Source organism: Sorex araneus, chromosome 1, assembly GCF_027595985.1.
Source record: "Sorex araneus isolate mSorAra2 chromosome 1, mSorAra2.pri, whole genome shotgun sequence".
NCBI lineage: Eukaryota > Metazoa > Chordata > Mammalia > Eulipotyphla > Soricidae > Sorex > Sorex araneus.
Genome location: NC_073302.1, coordinates 330,561,003 through 330,579,710, shown reverse-complemented (window position 1 = coordinate 330,579,710; position 18,708 = coordinate 330,561,003). Strand labels below are relative to the sequence as shown.

Genomic DNA, 18,708 nt, shown 5'->3' with positions numbered 1-18,708 from the left:
TTAAGAGGAAAAAAAATAGAGTCGGAAAAAGGGAAGGGAAAAAGCACTGCAGCAAAGGACTGTCTCTCGAGTACAGCGAAGTTGGCAACTTATGGTACAGTAGGGTCACATGACTTCACATCATAAACATGAAACTAGAAAAATCTGGCAATGGACACTTTTGTTTTGCCTCTTTCCAGAAAGCAGGATGCTGTGTTGCTCACAGTCTTGTGCTGTGAAGTATGCCATGAGTAGCCCTCTCTTTACCACTGCCGTGGCTGCTTGTTGCTGCTGTAGCTTTACTGCTGGTTTGTCCTAACACTTTCTCTCCTCGGAGCAATAGTAATACTGTGCAAGCCTTTTAGTGGCTCACCGCTTACATATGAAACTCACTGGCTTGCTTCCAAGAAGTTTAACAGATATAGTAAAGCATGCAGCTCTGGCCCCCTGCAGCTGAGCTGCAAACAAAAAAATGAAAAAAGAAAAAGAAAGAACTTCCATCTACAATCATTCTTTCATCAGAAAATTTTTGGAAGCTGAACACTCAATCACTATCTATGAATAAATGCTGTCTATGCTATATTAAGTAGGAACTACCTCAAAGAAGTCTTTAATATGGAGGCCACTATAAAAAAATTGAAATACCTATAAGTAATAAGTAAAAATCCAGGTAGAGAAATTTATCTGTTTTAATTTATCTATTTTAATTAGTAAAATTCAGATACAGAAATTTATCAAGCCAAAATATTTCTCAGCACTATCTGATATGTGTGCATATGGGGAAAAGCTGTCATCAAATATTGGCCACCAATGTTTAAACTACTATATTTAAAAAAATAATTTGAGTTTTTAAGCACAATTCAATTCAAATTATTGTAACAAATTTAGTTATATTTTTGTATGTTCTTAGAATAAAAGTTGCTACCCTGTGGCATATATTTAAAACAAAGCAAGAATACTGAATTCAACTAAAGAGTTAAAAGGCATGTTATATAATATCTCAAAATACCTGAGTCACTACAGTTGATGAGTCCCAATTTTTCATTCATTATAGTTCGTGCTAAAAGAAAACCAATTCTCTTGGATATTTCAAAGGCAATTTTTCAGATGTCACTAAATAAGAAGTCTGCTGTTTTTGAAGTTCTGCATTTAATTCATAAACCACCATGTTAATGGCTTCAGTAAAATGAATAAAGGAACAGCCTTATCTAGAAGTAGGACAACACTGGTGGGCCACTGAATATCATGGTTCCTTGCATTAATACTTTCCAATGTGGCATACTAAAAACTAGCAGTTTGAGAAGATGCTTTGAGTTATGCCCAAGACTTTCTATATTATTTCATAACTGAATGCAAGCAACACACATAATTACTTTACAGATGCTTACAAACTGCTTTAAGTATAAGTCAAAACAGTAAGTGCCACTATATAAACTATGGTAACTCCTTATGAAAAACAGGCTTTCACAGTAACATTTTTTTATTCAAGGAAAAAATTCCTACATGAAAATTAGGTCTGTAAACAGCCTTTCTTATAAAACAGGCTCATGTATCAAATGTAAAACTGATTGCTATTAATATTTTCTTTCTTTAGTTCTAATGGATCATATAAGCAAAGGACAGAAAAACAAATAAATAGCAGCTACCATGAAAAGCAGAGATTTCTATTCCATGCTTCAAGAACTTTAGAACCAGCTTTTGAAAAAGAAGTAAAATCACATACTACTTTAACAGGATGGACAAAAAGTATAATGTGTGCTTTCATTCTGCAGCTTAATGAGTGATAGAGATAAAACATTCAAAACCTTACTATTTTTCTAAAAGTACCACAAATCTTAATTTTTGTGTGTAAGCAGTTTTTGACCTCTTTACAACTGGACTCTTCTACTTTTGTGGTAATTCAGCTTTAAGTGCTTAACAGAAGCAATCTTCTAGCAGAATTTCCCCCCTTTTATCCCCCCAAGTATGCCTGAGCCACAACTATCTCTTTAACTGAACCTGAACTGACAGAAACATCCAGTCCAAAGCAACACAGTGACGGGGAAAAGGCTAAATTTTCTGAACCAGAAGCTACCTGCTAGTAACAAAATCCCCATTAGAAAACAATTAACCATTTTTAATTTACTAGATAGATTAAACCCAAGAGTCTTAGGAACAAGAAAGGATCTATAAGTAGAAAAGACCTAAACTTAACTTTTATAAAAGGTCAGTATCAAGAGGATTATATGAGAACAAAAAGTGGCATGCAAAAGTAGTAACAAAACAGTAATAATAGATACTGGCTACTGACAATATTTAAAGCATTTTTTAAAATATAGAAGCTGCCTGTACTCAACTTTATCACTAATTACTAATTCAGTTTTATGTCCTAGAGTCAGATATTCAGATCTTTATTTTTTCTGAAAAAAAATCAGATTGAAAATATCTAAACTTTAAGGACTACATCAATGATTTTCAACCTCTGGTCCATAGACAAATGATGGTCCACAAAGATTTCTTGCCACTTTGGTTATTTTAAATGTAACTATATTTTTCACATATGGAGGAGTCTCAGTAAGCTTAGAATTAAGCTGCCATATGACCCAGCAATTTCACTTTTTGAGGCACCTTTCCCCAAGACAAAAAAAAAAAAAAAACCTCATTCAAAAAAGACATGCACACCATTATTCACTGCAGCACTTAGCTCAAGAGCTAGGATATGGGATCAACCTAAGTGTCTAAAGATAGATGAATGGACTATGAAAATATAAAGATGTCACACACACACACACACACACGCATGCACGCACACAAGAATACTATATAGCTGCAAGGAACAATGAAATCATGCAATCTGCTGCAACTTGGGTGGAGTGGGAAGATATGTTGAGTGAAGTAAGCCAGAAAGACAAACATGGGATGATCTCACTTGTATGGTATATAGAATAGCTAGACAGTGAAATGTAATGTAGTTGGGGGGATGCCTAGATCATCTTTGACCCCAGGAAACAGGGAGAAAGACAGACAAGAAATCAAGGGGGGAAGGAAGAAGAGGAGAAAGGGAAGTAGTGGGGCACAGGTACCCTAACCGCTCCCACGTGTAATCCTGGTGGCCCCTGGGCACACTAAACTCAGGCACTGAACCTCTCTCTCAGAGTGGCCTAAGGTCCCTTCAGCACCACTGGGTGAGCCTCTATTAAAAACGTGCACTGGTAGAGAAATGGGTCCTTGATCATTGTGTGACTGTAACCTAAACATGAAAGCTTCTAACTATCTCACAGTGATTCGATAAAATTAAAAAAAAAAAAAAGTAGGAAATGATGCCCAAAAGGAGGGAGGGAGGGAAGGGGAAGGAGAGGGAGAGGGAAGAGGAGGGGGTGGCAGAGAAAGAAAGAGAGGGAGAGAGAGACATGGGGATGGGGGAAGAAAATTATCTGCCTGCCATAGGGGGGGAGGGTAGGGAAATTGGGGACATTGGTAGTGGGAAATGTACACTGGCGAAAAGAAGGGTGCTGGAACATTATATGACTGAAATCCAATCATGAACACCTCTGTACCTGTGAATCTCACTGATTCAATTAAAAAGAGTTATTTTAGGGGCTGGAGTGATAGCACAGCGGGTAAGGCATTTGCCTTGAACTCGGCCAACCCAGGTTCGATTCCCAGCATCCCATATGGTCCCCTGAGCACCGCCAGGAGTAATTCCTGAATGCAGAGCAAGGAGTAATACCCCTGTGCATCGCCAGGTGTGACCCCAAAAAAGAAAAAAAAAGTTATTTTAGATAAATGAAATAAAAGGACATTCTTAGAAAAAAAATGGGTAAGGACCCTACCAAAGACTTACAGCCACACAATAAGGTTATCCTCCCAAGCTGAGGATTTAGTGAATGTGAACTACTACAGAGTTGGAGCTTTGGTTGGAAATTGTGGGTACAGAAGTTTTCTGAAGCCCTAATTTTGATTTCAGGCAGCCCCATCTGGCAGTATGTCAGGGTTCTGACAGACATATGCTCATCCACCTGGGCACTCTGGGTATGGTATCTTTATCAAAGCAAAAAAAAAAAAAAAAGATAAATACATAAATTCCTGTCAATAACTGTATGGTACAGAGCCAAGAGAACTGAACTATGGGTTCATGTCTAAAGTAAATCTAAAATGCAGATATAAAGAGGGGCAATAGACAACACTAGCACATAATAACTTCTACGAGACAGATGATAAAAAATAAACCGTGTTTATTGTGCTTATTTTAACAGACAAGCTGAAAAGAAATTACTAATAATATGAAAGCAAACATAAGGGGCTGTCAAATATATCTGAAATAAAAATAAAATAACCAATATTAAACTTGAGGCCTTTGGTTTCTAGTCATGGTTGTATAACTGGTATCAGGCTAGCCCAACTCTTCCTGACATAAACAATTAAAATACTAGACAAATATAGAACCAACTAGTTGAAGGCAGAGATCAACAGTGGGTCTAAATTGTGATTCCGAAGGAAAACCAAAAAATGAGCACCATGGCCACTCAATTCTCCTTCTTGAATAACCACGTGCAAAGAGCTGACCTGACTCTGCAGGGTAGAACATGGAAGGAGAGAGGTTTGGTCACAAAGACATCTGTGAGTCCTCTGTGATTACCAGGCTGCTGGCTAGGATGTACGTGGTTTGAAGGCAAGACCTTCTGAGGCTAATGGGTATAAGCTGCCATTGACGAAGAGCAAAACACAGAGGTCAAAAGTGCTAGCGGTGTGGACAGCAATTCAAATTTGGACTTTTAGAGAGTAAAGAGATCCTCAACATGATTGGTGCAGAGTCGGTGCTAGGGGGAAGGTCATCTTATAATAAGCACCATTCCCTTGAGCAGAGAGTTTGGGTCCAAAATGTCAAACCTATTTTTATAATAACATCACAACATTTCCTTGTTTCACAGTATTAACATTAGCACAAGTTGGAGCAAAGCAATAAAGAATCAAACTTGCTGGTAATTGAGCACAAATCAAGCAGTAGCACCAAACCACACTAATGATCACTGCATTCTTTACCGTCAAGCATTGCAGTAGCAGTGGGGAAGGCTGTTTCCTTTCAGAATGCCCTTGAGAAAGCAGTAAAAATGGCTATTACTAAATATTAACCCTTGGACATCTATCCTTTTATATTCTCAGTGAAGAAATGAAAGCACACTTAAATAACTTCTGCAGCTTGTCTAAGTAACAAGGTGTTTCAAGAAATAGGACTTGATTGACTACTGGAATTCTACACTGAATTAACCATTTTGAGTCAGGCGACATCTTTAAAAAAAATGCAGAACTACTAGGGATAATCAGACCTGATTATTTGGCAGGCATGTCTTAAAATGTCAATGGTAAGTTTAACCTTTGAAGAGGAAACTACAATTTGAATCATTGGAGGTAGAGAGGAGAGAGGCTGGAGCCACACCCGTGTTCAGAGACATGTGTTCCAGCACGGCTTAGGGGACTAAACCTGGGTCAGTCATCTTATTAACCCCTATGTTGCCTCTCTAGCCCTTTAATAATTCTTTTATTAAATCATGACTGCTTATATGAGCTTGAACTTGACTATTCTGCTGATACAAGTATTAATGATAATAAATGCACTGTAGCACTGCACTGTCATCCCACTGCTCATCAATTTGCTCAAGTTGGGGGGGCAGTTTGTGAATGTGACTGCCTAGCTACTGGAAAATGGGGGATCTGGGCAGAAGAGGCTCATTCCTGATCACAGCAGGCTCGGAGATCTCAGCCCCGGGTCCTGCACACCTTGGTTCCTCTGCCTGTTCTTTCATGCGTGAAGCTCATCCAAATATGTGGAGAGTGGCCTTGAGCATGGCTGTGGCTGGGTTCCAGAGGTTTTTGGCTGCCAGGGCTCTGCTTGGGGCAGGGAAGGAGACTCAACCCACCCCCGGAGAGGGGCCCCAGTGAAGACAGCCAGGCGTGGGGGCAAGAGAGTCTGTGTTGATCTCTTCGGGGAGCTTGGTTTTATAGTTTCAGGATGTTGGCCATTGATGATATTACACAGTGCCGGGGGGGGAAGGGGGGGGCAGTTTGTGGGTGTGACACACACACACCAAAAAAATTTCATTCACTTCCATGTGTAGGCATACTTAGCACTGTCCTCCCGTTGTTTATCGATTTGCTCGAGCGGGCACCAGTAACATCTCCAATTGTGAGAATCGTTACTGTTTTTGGCATATCGAATATGCCACGGGTAGCTTGTCATGCGGGCGGGACACTCTCGGTAGCTTGCCAGGCTCTCTGAGAGGGACGGAGAAATCGAATCCAGGTCAACCACGTGCAAGCCAAACACCCTACCCACTGTGCTAATCGCTCCAGTCCAGGTATACTTACACCGGTAAAATTAAAGAAAAACTCCCTGGGGGCTGGAGTGATAGTATAGCCAGTAGGGCACTTGCCTTGCATACAGCAGACCTGGGTTCAACCCCAGAATCTCACATGGTCCCCTGTGCCAGGAGGAATTCCTGATCTGAATAGTCAATATAAAGCTGTAATAATTAATGGGGCTGGAGAGATAGCACAGCGGGTAGGGTGTTTGCCTTGCACGCGGCCGACCCGGGTTCAAATCCCAGCATCCCATATGGTCCCCTGAGCATGGCCAGGGGTAATTCCTGAGTGCAGAGCCAGGAGTAACCCCTGTGCATCGCCAGGTGTGACCCAAAAAGAAAAAAAAAAAAAAAAAAAAAAAAGCTGTAATAATTAATATAGTGTATGGAATAAGAACAGTAGATCACTAAAACAATACAAACCAATACACATGTGTATTGGGAAAATTCAGTGGCAGAAAAAATACTGGTTTTGATACTGTTTCATTGTACATATATATATATATACATATATTCCATATATAATCATGCTAAAACTAGTTATCCACAAATCAAAAAGGAAAACATATAACTTCACTCACCTCAAACAAATTAATTTCAGGTGAACATAAATTTAAAACGTTAACTAAGTCAAAAAACAAAAACCCTACAGAACAAAATACAGAAGAGAATTTTATTTCATAGTAAATTTCATTTACTATGAAAGAGATATGAAAGATATTTTAGAATGCAAGGAGCCTCAAAACCAGAAGAAATCATTGATAAATTGTAGTTCATCTCAGTCTTGAATTTCTGAGCTTTAAAGAATATTATTAAATACGAAAAGGCAGGCTGAGAAATAATTCGGAGAGTGGGAAGTCCGTGTTTAAACCCCGGCACCTCATTGCTCCCTGAGCATTACTAGGAATGACCCTAAAAGCACTAAGTAGAGTATAGCACCTAAGTACTGCTAGATGTGACCCCCCAAACAGAAAAAAACAAACAAGATCATGAAAAGGCAAAACACAGATAGAACATCTGAAAGAAATAAGTATAACAGCATAGATTCACATTATATAATACCCACAAATCAACAATTAGAAGACACGCGCCTATTAGATAGCTCAAGAAGTAGTATATAGGCCTGGCCTCTCCGAGATCCTGGGTTTGATGCCCCGCATGGCATCTCCCTGAGCACCACCACTGAATACTTTCATATCTGAAGTATTGAAAGAAGCACAGATGCCTTGGGTCTGTACATCCAGCTGAGTTTGCTGTGAGTGGCCAGGGCCTCCTGCACTGCCACAGCACTGCTGCAGGGTGGAGGCGGGGCTATTGAAAAAAAGGAACAAAACAGAACCGACAGAGCATATGCTCTTCATACAGAAGGCCGAAGTCCCATTTCTGGAACGCTGGGCACCACCAGGAATGGCATCTCCGACCCCCACCCCCACCCAGCATCAATCTGGGAGTTACTTCTGAACACTGCGGGTATGTCCCCAAAATAAACAAATAATAAGACAACTTAGTTTAAAAGAATAAAGTAAGAAGAAGTAGGACATACTCAGTCTTAAAAGAAAAAGAAAACTTTATCTATCTATACATATATTTTACTTGGCAAAATGCTGGGGTACAAGACAGGTGTCTCACACAGCTTCATACTTCTTCATATTTTAGCACATATTTAAAAAGAAATTCTGAATAATGAATGTAATCAAAGTAAAGTAAAGTAAAATTTACCAGTTACACATGCGGGGTGGAGGGCTGGGGAGGTGGGGGTGAGGGGGGAGGTATACTGTGATTCTTGGTGGTGGAATATGTGCACTGGTGAAGGGATGGGTGTTAGAGCATTGTTTAACTGACACTTAAACCTGAAAGCTTTGTAACTTTCCACATGGTGATTCAATAAAAGAATAAATTAAAAAAAAAAAAGAAAGAAATTCTGAGATTTTACAAAACTGGTAAGAGATTATGAGAAGCCCAGACATTTGAATTTAGTGAGGAATGGAGGAAAAATATACACATATAAAACAGGAATAACCACTATAAAAATAGCTGAAAATGCTAAGCATTAGTAGTAATATTTAAAATGTAGTAATATAAAAATGTTAGATAATTTGTGATATTATCCAACATGTCAACTGTATGGATTGTTAAACTACAATGTGTCAAACTGCAAAGACTGCTGAAAAGTTATTATACTGCTTCCAGATAGATTTCCAAAAATCAATTATTTTGTAAATGTGGAAACACCACATTCCTATTCATAACTTAGGAGCATCAAGTTACAATAAATTACTTAAATTACTTAAGAATTTTTTGACAAATGGTAGTAGTAAAGTAGATAAATTCATAAATTCAAGGTTTTCTAAATTATTCTACAACCAGACTGGAGCGATAGCATAGTGGGTAAGGCTTGCATGCGTCCAACCCAGGTTTGATTCCTCTGTTGTCTCAGAGAGCCTGGCAAGCTACCGAGAGTATCTCGCCCACACAGCAGGGCCTGGCAAGCTACCCATGGTGTATTCAATATGCCAGAAACAGTAACAAGTCTCACAATGGAGATGTTACTGGTGCCCACTCGAGCAAATCGATGAGCAATGGGATGACAGTGACACAATGATACTACAACCACAATATAGATATATTATACAGACTGGATAAAATCTTTTTTTTTTTAACTGAATCACCATGAGATACACAGTTAGAAAGCTTTCAAGATAGGATTTCAGTCATACAATGTTTCAACACCTATTCCTCCACCAGCATACATTTCCCACCACCAATGTCCCCAGTTTCCCTCCGGCCACCTCCTCTTCCAACCCACACCCTGGCCTACCTCCACTTATCTCCTTCTCCCTCTCCCTCTCTCCTTTTTCCCTCCCCCTTCCCCCCGCCCCTCTCCTTTTGAACATAATGGCTTTTAATACAGACACTGAAAGGCCATCATATTTGGTCTTTTACTCATTCTCAAAACACATCTCCTATCCAGAGTGATCACTTCCAACCATCATTGTGATAGTGATCCCTTCTCTATCCCAACTACCCTCTCCCCTAGCACTTGAGGCAGGCTTTCAAGCATGGACCAAGTTCTTGGATAAAATCTTATTAGTCAAACCAAACTTTGGATATGTTTATTTTCACTTGCAAATTTTTGCACTATATATTTTATTTCTATTTACATTTCTTTTTAGAATTCTCTTTGATTGTTAAGTTCCATTTTCTTTCAAACAGGAGTTTCTATCTCCAAGTAAACAGAGTAATAAAATTGTTCGAATTAAAATGTTCTAACTAAAATGAATTCCTCCAATCCTAATATTCATAGGAGATATGGGCTCTGAAGAATGGTTTGATGCTCTTCATATTCCTGGAGCAAGAAGACACTATTGGGTTGCATTAGCACACAACAGGGATAAATGGAGATGTTACTGGCGCCCACGTGAGCACATCGATGAGCAAAGGGATGAAAAGTGATACAAGTGATGGGTTCTGCATAACAGATTAAAGTTGGGGCTCAAAGAGAGTTCTGTCTCTAAAAAAAAACTCATGCCAACTAAGTGTATTTCTCTCACTTTTTTAAAAAAATTATTTATCTTATTGAATCACCATATGGAAAGTTACAAAGTCCTCAGGCTTATGTCTCAGTTATACAATGCTCGAACACCTGTCCCTTCACCAGTGCCCATATTCCACCACCAAAAACCCCAGTATACCTTCCACCCCCCAACCCCCACCCCTGCCTGCATAGCTGACAAATTTCACTTCATTTTCTCTTTACCTTGATTACATTCCATATTTCCACACAAAACTCACTACTGTTGTTGGAGTTCCCCCCCCAAAAAAAAAACCAACCCTACTGACAAGGAAGCATTTGATAATTAGTTTTCCATTGCTGAGAATGAAGAGATATGAAGGATTTCTGTATTTTAGTAGTTTAGTAATTAAGTCCAGGGAGATTTATGTTAGAAATTGCATCATTTCCCTTCCTGGGGCAGCATGGGGCAATAGCTTAGTTCACAGTCTACAGACATGGCTGCAAGCAGTTGTTGGGACCAAAAGTAGTCTAGCTGGCCTCCGGATCGTGGTCAATCAGCAGCAGAGCGGCCGCACAAAAGTGTGGCCACTTGGGTTGAATCTCGGCGGAGCGTCCCCGGCCTGAGACTGCCCATGCGTCCTGCTGTTTCAAGTTCCAGTGTATTTCTTTTGAGCACAAGACTTCTGACATTCACTGCCCCTTCAATGTATCAGTATGATATCCAATGAGTGAAGATTTCCCTCTCATTAATTAGTAGCCTTTGGTATATTCTCTGAGAAATTCATAATATAATGCATGGCCTAATGTGAAAAAATTAAAAACTTATAGAGAGAGCTTCTCAAGTGGAGATTAAACAAATGTTCTAGTATCATGAACCTCTTGATACTGAGTGACTTCGTTTCACAAAAGTCCCAAAGTAATCACTGGTTGCCTCTCCTTTGGTTTGCTTGTCCACAGTGTACAAGTTTCACATGTTCAAAAGTTACAGTGTCGGACAGAAGTAGCCATTAGTCACACATGGGTACTGTGTTCTGGAACTGCACCTACCGAAACGTATTATCAGATTCATCATATTTAACTTCAACTTAATTTAAAGGTGATTTTTGCGTCAGTTACTGGAAAATACTAAACTCTGAACATCTCAAGTATATGGACATATATTTTTCGATTGCAAACTTATTCATCACATCTGAATTTTGTATTAAGTCAAAGGTAGTTTCAGTATAAAATACATACCAGACACTAGAAATTTATTTTAAAAGGATCTATTGTTATCTTCTTATCATTAATAAGACTTTATGATTTCCATTTCAAAATAATTTATATACGCTTTATGGGTTGCAAATATTCTGGCTATACCAACCACTTCCAGTCAATAGTCCACTAACCTATTCCAATCAAAACACCTCCAAAACTCACCAAAAAAATAGTGAACACAAGAATTTGTACAAACCCAATCTAAAAGAACAGTCCTTTGAATCAGCACTAGAGGCCCAACATAAGTCACACATAGAAGCACCAAAGAAAAAGGTAATATCCTTGAAAGGAAAAGAAGACCACCATCTATCAGTCCTCCCTAGCAGTGAGAGGGGGTACACTGGTAGTGAACTGGAGGGATCCACCTCCATACTACTCCAGCACCATGGGGAAACAGCACAGATGCCCACCAGGAGAAGTGAATGAAAAAAAGAGCCTGAAGTCTCGACAGGGAATACCCGAATCTCTCTGATAAAGAATTCAGAGATAACATGGTGCAGATGTTTAATGAGCTCAAAGAAACAGAGAGTATGGGGAATACTGCCTGCCATGGAGGCAGGGAAAGGGTGGGAAAGAGGGCGTATACCGGGGATATTGGTGGTGGGAAATGTGCACTGGTGGAGGGGTGGGTGTTTGATCATTGTGTGACTGTAACTCAAACATGAAAGCTTGTAACTATCTCACAGTGATTCAATAAAATTAAAAAGAAAACAGTGAAAGGGACAATAAAATATAGGAGGATATGAAGAGATCAGTGGAATGGCCAGCCAATAAAATACAGGAAGAAATAAGAATAGAAATAAAACTACAAACACAAGTGTCACTAATAAAAAAATTCAGTAGATAAAATTAAAAATTCAGTGGAAGTCCTCAACAGTAGAATGACAACAGCTGAAGACAGACTCAGTGAGCTTGAAGATGAGTTGCAGAAAGCATCCAAGCAACAACTGAAGATGGAAAAAGACCTCAAAATAGCACAAGGGCAAAGTAAGAGATGTATGTGACAAAAGAAGAAAAACATAAGAATCATCAGAGTACCAGAAGAACAGGGAGGCAACCCCAATGAGGCAACAAGAGTTAAAGGTATCATTGCTGATATGTTCTCAGAGCTGGAGAGTGCAGGCATCCAGATCCAAGAAGCCCGAAGGGTACCAGCTAAGAGATCCTCATGAAAAGACTCCAAGACATATCATAATCAGAATGATGAATACCATAGATAAACAATACTGCAAGCAGCAGGAGCAAAGAAAGAAATCATATACAAAGGAGCATCCCTTAGATTCGAGCAAAGAAAGAAATCATATACAAAGGAGCATCCCTTAGATTCACAACAGACTTATCAGATGAAACTATCCGGGCCCAAAGACAGTGGTGGGATATAGTAAAAAAACTCAATGAAATGAACTCACACTCAAACTTGAAGGAACGATGCACTACTTCATAGATAAAGAACAGCTCAGTAACTTCATAGACTCAAAGCCAACCTTAAAAAAAAGACTGAAGAGGCTACTATAAGACAAGATAAACCCCACAATCACAACAAACTTCGACAAAAAGATGGCTCAGACCACATGAATATAATCTCAATGCCAATGGTCTAAATGCACCAATTAAGAGACACAGAGTAGCAAAAAAAGATTTTAAAAGCTGAATCCAACAATCTGCTGCCTATAAGAAACCCATCTGAAGAGTTGGATCAAACACAGATTCAAAATTAAAGGATGGAAAACAATTCTTCAAGCAAACAACTCCTTTTGAAGAGATGGGGTGGCCATACTAGTATCCGGCAACATAGATTTCACGCTGAAAAAGATTAGAAGGGACAGCGAAAGCCATTTAATAATAATCAAGAGATACATACATAAGGAGAATTTATACTCGTAAACACATATGCACCCAGTGAGGGACCAGAAAAACACTTAAAACAACTGCTAACAGACTTCAAGGAGGACACTGGTAGCAACACAACAGTAGTTGGAGACTTCAACGCCACCTATCATCTCTTGATAGATCAAAGAGACTAAAACTCAGCAAGGAAGTACTGTTACTGAAGGAAGAAACAGCAGAGAAAGGGTTAGTCAATATATACAGGGATTTTCATCTCCTAAAAAGCCGGATACATATTCTTCTCCAATGCAAATGGAACATTTTCCAAGAGAGATCATATGCTGGGCTACAAAACATATCTCAATGAAATAAAAAAGACAGACCTGTATCAACTATATTTTCAGACCAGGATGTGCTGAAAATAGAAGTTAATCACACACAGAAACAGAGAATCAAATCAAACAGGTGAAAATTAAGCAGCTTGGGGTTGGAGCGATAGCATAGCGGGTGGGGAGTTTGCCTTGCAAGTGGCCGGGTTCAATTCCCTGCATCCCGTATGGTCCCCCAAGCACCACCAGGAGTAACTCCTGAGCTCATGAGCCAGGTGTAAACTCTGTGCATCTCTTGGTGTAACCCAAAAAGCAAACAAAAAAAAAAAAAGAAAGAAAAGAAAATTAAACAACTAATTGCTGAACAACCAGTGGGTTTGTTGGAGTATAGCTCTAAACATCTAAACATTTTAAGATAACATTGGTATGTCCTTTCTCCCATGTCACAGGGAGCTTAGGTTTAAGCACTATGGAGACACTCCCATTCCTTCGTTTATCTGTAACTTCTTTGTGCTCTCCCCCCAAACCAGTTAATCACCTTTTTCCTCTAATTAGATTCTGTTAACTTGTAAGGTTAGATTCTTCTAAGGACACACTGAACTTGTACTGTAAGTTAAATATTGCTTTTCTCCTTCTCTTATGTCTTTTGCATAGTTTACTTAAAAGCAATGTCCTTTTTTGTATGGACACCGGAAGACAGTTATTATGCTTTTGTAACTTGGGAGTTAATGGACTCAGAATAATATTCACTCCCGGACATCTGCTTCCTCAACTTAAGCCTCAGTTGCCCTTAGTTCCAGCACCCCAAAAGCAGGGTCCTGACGAGGACTGAATGGACTCAGGGCAAGCTGTGAGCTACTCTGGCACTGAAATGGGCCAGGCCAGACACCATAATTCTTAACTATAAGTTAAGAGCACAGTCATGGACAAAGTCTGTCATGACCCAAAAGAGATAATTTGATAAGAACCCTGCTGGGGTTAGGAAGACTAACCTGGCCTGAGGACTGTGGTCTGGAATATATAGTGAGATGTCCTCAGAAAGAACCAAACTTTAAGCCTGATATACCTCTAACTGTGCTATACCAAATGACACTGCTAGAAATATTGGAAGTAAATTTACTGCAACTATTTAAATGGATTACTAGCTGAGGAAAGAAGAAAGCAACACACCCTGTATGGAATCCTGCCCTTGAGCAGATCTCCTAGTAATCTGGAGTAATATCCTTAGATGGGCAGAGTCTCTTGCCCCCGCGCCTGGCTGTCTTCACTGGGGCCCCTCGGAGGGAGGGGATGGATTGAGTTTCCCTCCCCGCCCCGAGCATGCTCAAGGCCCCTCTCCACACGTTCAGACAAACCTCATGCAAGAAGGAACCGGCAGAGGAACCCAGGTGTGCGGGACGTGGGACTGAGATCTTCAAGCCTGCTCTGATCAGGACTGGGTCTCTTCTGCCCAGATCCCCCATTTTCCAGTAGCTAGGCAGTCACACCCAGAAACTGTCCTTCAGCGCTGTATAATCCCATCTCTCATCCAGAGGCTATAAAACCAAGCTCCCGGAAGAGAGCGACACAGAGACTCTTGCCCCCTCACCTGGGGCCCCTCAAACATCTTATAGCCTAGTTCTCCCTCTCGGAGAACCTGGCAAGCTACCGAGAGTTTCCTGGCAAGCTACCGGAAGAGCCTGGCAAGCTCTCCATGGCATATTCATATGCCCAAACCAGTAACAATGATGGGTCTCATTCCCTTGACCCTGGAAGAGCCTCCAATGCAGCACCATTGGGAAGGACGAGTAAAAAGAGACCGCTAAAATCTCAGGGCTAGGACGAATAGAGACATTACTGAGACTGCTTGAGAAAACTGACGATCAATGGGATGCCGATGATGATGATGATGATCCTTAGATGAGATTCTGTTCTTGAGTTAATCTCCTGGGGAGTGTCCTTACTTACAAAGTGTCTTCTCTTTGTTGATTTGTCAATATTCAACCCCACCTTTGTATCCCCACCATGCATGATTTCTATATAAACTAGGATGTAAGAGTGTATGTGTGTATGAGCGGGGGAATCAGAGGAGAATGGAAATGAGATTGGAATAAACTGCAATTGATACCCACCAGCTTGGCCCTCATTCATTCCTTCCTTCACCTGCCCATTGGCGGCCCTGGGGTGGGGGATGTGGCACAAGACCACCGAACGCAGGTGGGCAGGGCAGGAAAGAGGGGGGAAGGGGGGAGAGAGAGAGAGCGCATGCCGGGTTACACATGGGTTAGAGGGAAAATCAAAGAAGAAATTATGAGAATGAAGACACAAGCTACCAAAACTTGTGGGACACTGCAAAAGCAGTGTTAAGAGGAAAGTTTATAGATCTGCAGGAAGGAAGAACGGGTCCACATAAATTATGTGACTTCACAGTTTAAGATCTTAGAAAATAAATAATCAACAAAAGGAACCCAAACCAGGCAGAAGGAAAGAAATAATACTGAGAGCAGAAATCAAAGAGCTGGATTCCCAAAAAACAATCCAAAAGATCAATGAAACCAAGAGCGGTTCTTTAAAAAAATAAACAAATCAATAAACCACTAGCAAGAGTCACAGAGAGAGAGACAGACAGACAGACAGAGGCAGAGAGAGAACCCTAATAAAGCAAATCAGAAATGAAAAGGGGAGACATCATAACAGAAACCACAGAAATTCAGAAGATCATCAGTGATTATTTTGAGAAGCTGTATATCACAAAAAAAGAGAATCTAGAAGAAATGGACAAATTCCTAAATTCCTAGAACCTCCCAAAACTGAACCAAGATTTGGAATATGTGAACAGACCTATCAGTATCAAGAAAATTGAAACAGTAATCAAAAGTCTTCGCACAACCAAAAGCCCAGGTCCTGATGGATTCACTAGGGAATTCCAAACCATTAAAGAGGACCTATTACCAGTCCTTTTCAAGCTTTCACAGGAAACTGAAGAAACACGAACACTCCCAAACAGTTTCTATGAGGCAAATATCACCCTGATACCATAAGCAGACAGAGACACCACACACACACACAAAAAAAAAAAAACCAACAACTATAGGCCGATATCCCTAATCAACACAGATGCAAAGATACTGAACAAAATATTAGCAAATAGAATCCAACAACACATCAAAAGGATATACATCATGAGCAAGTGTGATGCATTCCAGGGATGCAAGGATGGTTTCACATTCACAAGTCAATCAGCATAATCCATCACATCAATAAAAGTTAAAAACAATATGATCATGTCAATAGATGCAGAGAAAGCATTTGATAAGATCCCATGCTCATTTTTGACGAAAACTCTCAACAGTGTGTGAATTGAAGGAACTTTCCTCAATAGAGTCAAAGTCAAAGTCTTCTACCACAAGCCCATGGCAAGCATTATTCTCAATGGGGAAGAACTAAAATCCTTCTCTCTAAGATCAGGCACAAGACAAGGATGCCCACTATTGCCACTTCTATTCAATATAGTACTGGAAGCACCTGCCATATCAGTTAGGAAAGAAAAAGATATTAAGGGCATTCACATAGGAAAGGAAGAAGTCAAGCTCTCACTACTTATAGATGACATGATACTATACTTTGAGAACCCTAAAGTCCCTAGCAAAAAACTCCTAGAAACAATAGATTTGTACAGTAGAGTGGCAGGTTATAAAATCAATACCCTAAAGTCCATGCCTTTCCTATATACAAATAATGAAAGAGAAGAAAGTGATATTAAAATAACAATTCTATTCACAATTGTGCCTCAGAAAATCAACTACCGTAGAATCAGCTTAACTAAGGAGGCAAAGGACCTATACAAACAAAACTATAAAATGCTGCTTCAAGAAATGAAAAAAAGACATAAGTAAATGGAGATACATTCCCTGCTCATGGATTGGGAGAATTAACATTGTCAAAATGGCAATACTCCCCAAAGAATTATACAGATTCAATGCAGTCCCTATAAGGATATCCATGACATTTTTCAAAGAAATTGATAAAACACTCCTGAAATACATATGGAATAAGGTTGAATATTCTGACACACACCCTCAAGTATATCACTTAATCTTTAATAAGAGATCAACAAATGTGAAGTGGAACAAAGAAAACCTCTTTAATGAGTGGTGCTCAAAAGAAACAGTGGCCAAGATATAAAGACAACCTTCAGAATGGGAAAGGTTATTCACCCAAAATCCTCCTGATAAAGGGTTTGAAAGTTTGCTTACAGAAGCAGAACAAAGCAATAGCAGAATCATGGCAATGGGAAAGAGGTGCTTGTTCTGAGAGAAGCGAACTTGGAGAAATATTTTAATAGATAACTAGCACAACATTTTAAATTTAAAATATTATTATGCAGTTATACCTGGAGACTGGGGACTGGAGCAACAGCACAGAGGGTAGGGCGACTGCCTTGCACGCAGCCAACCCAGGTTCGATTCCTCCATCCCTCTCAGAGAGCCCAGCAAGCTACCGAGAGTATCCTGCCCACACGGCAGAGCCTGGCAAGAGACCTGTGGCGTATTTCGATATGCCAAAAACAGTAACAAGTCTCACAATGGAGACATTACTGGTACCCACTTGAGCAAATTGATGGAATGACAGTGCTACAGTGCTGGGGTGGGGAGGGCACTTTCTGTTTGCTTAAAGAAGATAGATTCCCAGGGACATTGATTAGTATACTTGGATTTCCCCCCCCCCCCTTTCCTGGGTATTGGGGCCATACCCAGTGGTAATCAAGGACTATGTCTGGCTCTATGCTCAGGGACCGCATCTGGGAGTGCAGAAGAATCATATGCAGTACGGGATATGAACCAGGGTTGGAGCCAGGGCCACATGACAGGTAAGTGCCTTAAATCTTTGTACCATCTTTCCTGTTTTTCTGAAAAGGGGATGGTAGGTCAAATACATTTGTGGAGTTTTGAGTAAGACCAATACAAAAGAAATCCATTGTTTTTGAGCCCACGATAATGCTGAGATTGTGAAAACAGGTCTTAAGTAAAATAGCCGAGAAGTCATTTTTTTTTACTTTTTTCCTTTTTGGGTGACACCTGGCAATGTACAAGGGTTGTTACTCCTGGCTTGGCACTCAGGAATTACTCCTGGTAGTGCTCAGGGAACCATAATGGGATGCTGGGAATCAAACCCAGGTTGGCCGCATACAAGGCAAACGCCCTACCTGCTGTACTATCACTCTAGCCCCAAGAAGTAATTTTTATTGTGTAAAAATTCAGGTTTCTTATCATACTCTTTTTAAGACTTTTTATTTCACATATAAGTTAACAAAAATTTAGAAATTTGTGTCCCATGACAAGACTAGGATACTTGGGGCTGAAGAGATATACAAAGGATAGCACACTTAAATGCAAGGGATCCAGGTTCAATTCCCCACCTCATATAGTCCCTGGAGCACCACCATAAAGAAGTCCTGAGCACAACCGGGTCCCCCAAAAACCAC

The 18,708-nt window shown here is 40.1% G+C and overlaps 1 protein-coding gene across 2 annotated transcripts in view; it reads right to left on the bottom strand.

Moving 5' to 3' along the window:
• Positions 1-18,708, bottom strand: part of TNKS (tankyrase) — a 220,061-nt gene that overhangs the window by 154,174 nt on the left and 47,179 nt on the right. The window lies entirely within an intron of this gene.